Source organism: Macaca thibetana, chromosome 11, assembly GCF_024542745.1.
Source record: "Macaca thibetana thibetana isolate TM-01 chromosome 11, ASM2454274v1, whole genome shotgun sequence".
NCBI classification, from domain to species: domain Eukaryota; kingdom Metazoa; phylum Chordata; class Mammalia; order Primates; family Cercopithecidae; genus Macaca; species Macaca thibetana.
In genome coordinates, this window is record NC_065588.1 from 85,119,537 (window position 1) to 85,125,904 (window position 6,368).

General features: G+C 37.6%; 1 non-coding gene across 1 annotated transcript; it reads left to right on the forward strand.

Annotated features, from left to right (window-relative positions):
• Nucleotides 1–1,623: 1,623 nt before the first annotated feature.
• On the forward strand, nt 1,624–1,757 carry LOC126931906 (small nucleolar RNA SNORA48). Its single transcript, XR_007718014.1, has one exon. It is a non-coding gene; the product is annotated as a small nucleolar RNA SNORA48 (small nucleolar RNA).
• Nucleotides 1,758–6,368: the final 4,611 nt, after the last annotated feature.

Genomic DNA, 6,368 nt, shown 5'->3' on the forward strand with positions numbered 1-6,368 from the left:
TAAGTCTGACCTCCATATTCTAGGAAGAGAAAATTGGGACTGCCTTTGGTTCTAACTGCTTTATGATCTCAGAGGTAATGTTGATGTCCAGTGGATCTGGAACTCTTTACAGCAGCATAGATTTTTCTCACAAGCCAACCTTAGCATAGGGCCCTTAATGACCCTTCAGGTTGGAGCTTTTAACTGATAACTTTTTCAGGCCAATCCTTTAAAATGTCAGCTGGCCAGAGAATGTCAGGATTAATTCAGGTGTCCATTTACAAACTGAAAACATTGTGCCCTTTCTTGCACAAAGGTGTCTATGCTGGAAACATAAAGGAGTCATCACATACTTTTTTTTTGGAACACTGCAATAGGGTAACCTGGGATACCTTACTGCAATACCAAGCTACCTAGGATTGCAATTCTGATTGCCCCATGGAGCTGTATAATTTCTTATGCCCTGTGCATATGTAGGCATGCACACACATGCACAAATCAAAGGTAGAAACAGTCACAAAAAGAATAATTTAAGGTAGCCTACTCTGCTAAAGACAGCAAGGTAATTTTCTGGTTATAAAAAGGAAAAAGAAAAAAGAAATCCAGTTTAAATCTCCAATGAAGTATTTTGCAACATAATAAATAAATCAAAAATGTGCACTCTAAAATAATCAAAGTGTGTGAAGTCTAATCAAAACTCTGCTCCTATGCCTTAGTACAGACTTCAGAAGAGAGTCAATGGTGTTCGTTTTCTTGTAAATGAATCTGAAGTTTATTTGATTCTCTAAGTTAAATAATAGCAAAGGAAGGTTTAAAATGTCTGTTCACTTATTTACTGTGGATAGTTAAGTGGTTTGCATCATAAATGCTAATTCAGGAAAAATAGTCACTTATAGAGAGCAATCTTAGGTTACATAAACAATCTGTGCTGCAATTGGTATTGGATGAATTAAGATATGAGTCTACTGGCAATATTTTGATAAACAATGCGTGTCAGGCAAAGAATCAATAAGCTGTACCATTAATCTGCTGTCCCAAATTCCTTAGTTGAAAATGTTCTTCAAATTACTTTTTGTGTGTGCTAAATGTTTTGCTAACATAGACATATTTCTTCTTCCTGTAATCCCAGCACTTTGGGAGGCCGAGGCGGGTGGATTACGAGGTCAGGAGATCAAGACCATCCTGGCGAACACGGTGAAACCCCACCTCTACTAAAAATACAAAAAAACTTGCCGGGCGTGGTGGCCCGCGCCTGTAGTCCCAGCTTCTAGGGAGGCTGAGGCAGGAGAATGGCGTGAACCCGGGAGGTGGCGGAGCTTGCAGTGAACAGAGATCCCGCCCCTGCACTCCAGCCTGGGCTACAGAGCCAGACTCCGTCTCAAAAAAAAAAAAAAAAAAAAAAAAAGAAAAAGAAATATTTCTTCTTTACTTTCCACAGAAGGTCCATGATTTTATCTAAAAACAAACAAACAAAAATGTGCTTCACATTGTCTCATGAAGACACTGCATTATACATTTTACGGTTTGAGTTAGTCTGCATAATGATAAAAAAAAAAAGAATACATTTACATGCCTACATGGTATCTTAGAAATTAAAGTTAATATATGTTAGGATATCTGTTTTTTAAAAAATGACAAAAATCCTGTCTCTGACCTGGGTAAAGTGGCATCTGGTTGGTGGTACTTATCTCAAATCACACAGACATAAGGCAACCTCTTGTTTATCCCAGCTTGGCTTTTCTTATCTTTTTTTTTTTTTTTTTTTTTTAGACAGGGTCTCACTCTGTCACCCAGGCTACAGTGTCTTAGTGTGATCATCATAGCTCACTGCAGCCTCAAACTCCCAGGTGCAAGTCATCCTCCCACCTCAACCTCCCAAGTAGCTGGGACTACAAGTATGTGCTACCATGCCAGGCTAATTATTTTATATTTTTCTGTAGAGACAAGGTTCTCCCTATGTTGCCCAGGCATCTCCCATCGGCCTCCCAATGTGCTGGATTATAAGCATCAGCCACTGCATCAGGCCCCAGCTTAGCTTTTGTCTGTTCCCATGCCAGGTTCATCCCTTGGACACATGGAAAAAATGACAAAAATCCAAGAGCTAGATATTTCACTGATTTTGCAGATGGTTAGCCATTGGATAGCACAGATTTTCTTTTCATATGAGACTGAGTGCTAAGTGGTTAGTTGGACTTAACATGAAAAAGAAATTCATCTTTTCTATTCCCTTACTCTTAAAATACATTGTCAAAAATTCCACAAAATCCTAGTTTCTGATGAGTAGAAGACAAATCCCATTAGGGAATAGGATAGAGTTAATGTCCTTTTATCAATAAAGAGCCAAAGACCATAGGCTATTTTAAAAACCAACACTGTAAGAAATTTTAATGCTAACATTAAACTAAGAAGCTAATATGAAACATTTGAACATATATACAGAAAAAAGGGGAAATGGCTACAGATTAAATAGGAGTGCTCAAATACAAAATAGTATGTTGAGCATGTCTAAAATAGCAAATTAAAGCTGGAATAATAAGTAGATTTAACTCTTTTATCCCCCTATGAAGCAAGTCAATAGTGATTGTGACTTCTTACGTGCAATTTGGAGGAAGAAAGGCAGTATTCTGTGTTTGGGTGGTGACCATTGTATTCAAGGAAGCAAGCAGTCACTGTGTGCTTTCAAAGACAGAGAGTTATGAATGTCTATGGAAGTCCTAAATTCGTCCTCTACTGGAAGCAACAGAGACTCCTCCCCAGTCATTCTTGACTGACAGATTTTGTTACCATACCTCAGAAAGGGTCATGGTGATTTTATGACCTCTTTTAATTAAGTTTAAAGCATCTCTAAACATAGCACATTTAAAACCAAAAGGGTGAGTCTTCTTATTCTTAAATTAACAAATTACCAGAGTTCTTTTGGGAATTCTACATACTGACTTAGATGGCTTATAAGTAACTCAATCTCAATTATTTCAGGGCTAAGCATATTTGCTTCTACACCTTCTGCCAATCCCACACAAGGTAAGAGAGCTATGAATTGAGCATTTACTAAGTGCCAGACATGGTGCTAAGTTGTTCACATGTAATATCACTTTATTATTCTCACAACTATATGTGACGAGGACTATTAGTATCTTAAATTCACAGACATGGAAAATAAGGATTAAGATGGTAATAGCTCACCTGGAATTACACTGTGGAGCAGATGTTTCCCATCTCAACTACATCATCATTATCTGATCAGTTGAACAAGCCAGAAACCTAGTTCTGTCTCTTTCTCCCCCACCTCCAGCCTTGAATCAGTCATTAAGCCTTGCCAACCTTTCCAATGTTTCCGGACTCCATCATTTTCTTTTCATTCACTGTCACTGCCAAGCTCAAATTTTACCATCTTTTGTCCTAAGGAGAACAATAATCTCCTATTTGGTTGCCCTATTTCTTGTCTCAGACTCTGATCCTCAAACCACCCTGATATTTCCTTCTTTCTCTCCTCTTTTCTTTTCTTCTTTTCCTGCTTCTGTGAAGCCTTCCTGAATATTCTGCCTTATAATTCCTTCCCAAGTTTAATTAGTTGCTCATTTCTGTACCAGTAGAACCTAGATGTTTTATTATTATAAAACTCATGCCTTTGAAGCACAACAATCTGAGTGTTTCTACTGCCAGACTGTTGCTCCTACCACCAGACTGTTAATGTCTTGTAGACAAGACCCCATCTCATTGACAACTTCATTCACTTGTTCATTGATTCACTCAACATTTATTAATCACCCACCTTATACCAGGAAATTAATTATTTTTTAATAATGATAACGATGATGCTGATAATAGCTATCTTTTTGATAACATATGCAACAGTCCTATGAGGTGAGTGTCATGCGCGTTCGTGTAAAGAAACCACCAAACAGGCTTTGTGTGAGCAATAAAGCTTTTTAATCAACTGGGTGCAGGCGGGCTGAGTCCGAAAAGAGAGTCAGCAAAGGGAGATAAGGGTGGGGCCGTTTTATAGGATTTGGGTAGGTAAAGGAAAATTATAGTCAAAGGGGGGCTGTTCTCTGGCGGGTAGGAGTGGGGGTCACAAGGTGCTCATTGGGGGAGTTTTTGAGCCAGGATGAACCAGGAAAAGGACTTTCACAAGATAATGTCATCACTTAAGGCAAGGACCGGCCATTTTCACTTCTTTTGTGGTGGAATGTCATCAGTTAAGGTGGGGCAGGGCATTTTCACTTCTTTTGTGATTCTTCAGTTACTTCAGGCCATCTGGGCTGACGTGCAAGTCACAGGGGATGCGATGGCTTGGCCTGGGCTCAGAAGCCTGACAGTGGGTATTATTATCTTTATTTACCTTGAGGGAACTGAAGATAGAGAGGTAAAAATGCCACTGTAAAGACGCATATCTTGGTTATATGTCTGGAATGCTGTAAGGGCTCAATAAATGTTAGTTGAATTTAGTTGAAGTTAAAATTCGAGTGGAAAAGCACTTAAAAGAATGTGTCTTTTCCAAGAGGCTAAGAAAGATAGAAGAAATATAGCACTGATTGAAAAACCTGGACTTAAATGTCAGGCACCTGTAAGATTTGCAGTCTTTGCTCGGTCAATGGTAAGCTACATGACCTGAAATAAATTGCTTACTTCTGTAAACCACAATTTAAAATCTGTAAAATAGATATTATGGGTACTAACTTCAAAGGACTGCTATATAAATTAAATGTACAAATATGTGTAAAATGTTTACTTACTCATCAGCTACAAAGTAAGCCCACAATAAATATCAACTATTATCATAATGACTGCACAATAACATAATATGATAGGGGCCAATAATAAGCTAGTCAGTGTAAAATTATTAATTTCATAAGTTAGAATTTTCAACATCATTATGTATTTTTTTCCGGTATCTTTGTTTTTGTTATTATTGCTATTATTGTTATATTTGTGGGGAGCAATATGAAGTACAGCATGAGAGTGGCCACTAAACACATATAGGAGTGTCAACTGATGAATTCTTCTAGGTTTCATTATAATGGTATTTGAAACAACAAAATGTGGATCTGAAGGAAAAATATCTACTAACTCCTGCCATCAAACATTATCATTTGCATGAAATAGGCCTATTTTAAATGTTTTATACTTTAATCCTTCTTTCATAGAATTGCTCTTTCAGGAAGACTAAATAAGAATGGAAGTAGTTACTGAGTTATGAAACTAGGTTAAATGTCATAGAAAACATTATTCACCCCCAAGTTAACCATCTCTATTGTGGTTGAAATAAAGAACAGAAATGTTTTAAAATAATCCTAGGGACAGTCATCTCAAGGGAGAGATAAGAATTTCAAGCATCTCTGAATATGAAGGAATTTGGGGGACGCAGAAAAGACTTTTAGGTAAAGGATCAATTAGCCTATCTACCTTCCATGTGGTTTCTATTATGATGTTAAAAACAAAATGGCGCATTGCCATCTGTGTGACGGGTGGGTGGGCATGTGGCCCTTCCTCCTTCCTTCCCATCAGGTATACTCAACTCCTCACTAGTGGCCAGTTTCTCAATGAGTAAATAAGGCCTGCTTCTTGACACACATTCCACAGGCAAGCTAGATTTTAGGAAGAGGTAAAATATGCCCAAAAAATTCCCAGAAGACCAAGAAGCTACAAGAGGGTCAGGATTGTGGGGAGTGTTAATGGGAACTTTGCCGAAAATTCAGTGCAAGCTTACTCAATCTTCTCTTTCAATAAACATCCTTAGGGTGGAAGCATTAGATGGTGGACCCCTCCAATAATTCCCAAACAAATATATTGAGCCATTTGTGGTTTATAGTCTAGGGCTTTATTCTGCTGTATCATCTGTGTATTTTTTTTAATGTTGTATTTCTTTTGGTTAATCTTCCTTCCTCCTGGGAAACAAAATGTTCTGCAATAACAAACACTGTCTGTGGTAAGTCCCCAAAACTCCAGTGCAACAGATTGCAAAGCCTGCTGTCCATTTTAAATAGGCTTGCATTGTTTCTCTCTTAAGCTGGTCGTTTTCATGCCTCCAACTCTATCTCACATATGTGTCATTTTTCTCTGGTCACCAATCACCAATTGCTCCTTGGAAAATATGCTTCACTATGCACAGCAAATGTTTTCTCCAAACAAAATTCACAACCCTCGTTGACTTGTAGAAATCTATTGACATCCCAGTAATTTTGAAACTGAGTTAATTTTTGTCACTGCTTTCCTTATGTCCAAGTCTCTAAAATATCTTCTAAATATATAAGTATTTTGAACTCAAAGAAAGCTGTAGAGAAAAACATAACTATTTGAACACTGTATATCATCTTAGATATACTAGTCAGACTTTATTAGAGGTACTTTTTACTTAGTAGAAATTCACTTATGAGAATGCAGAATGC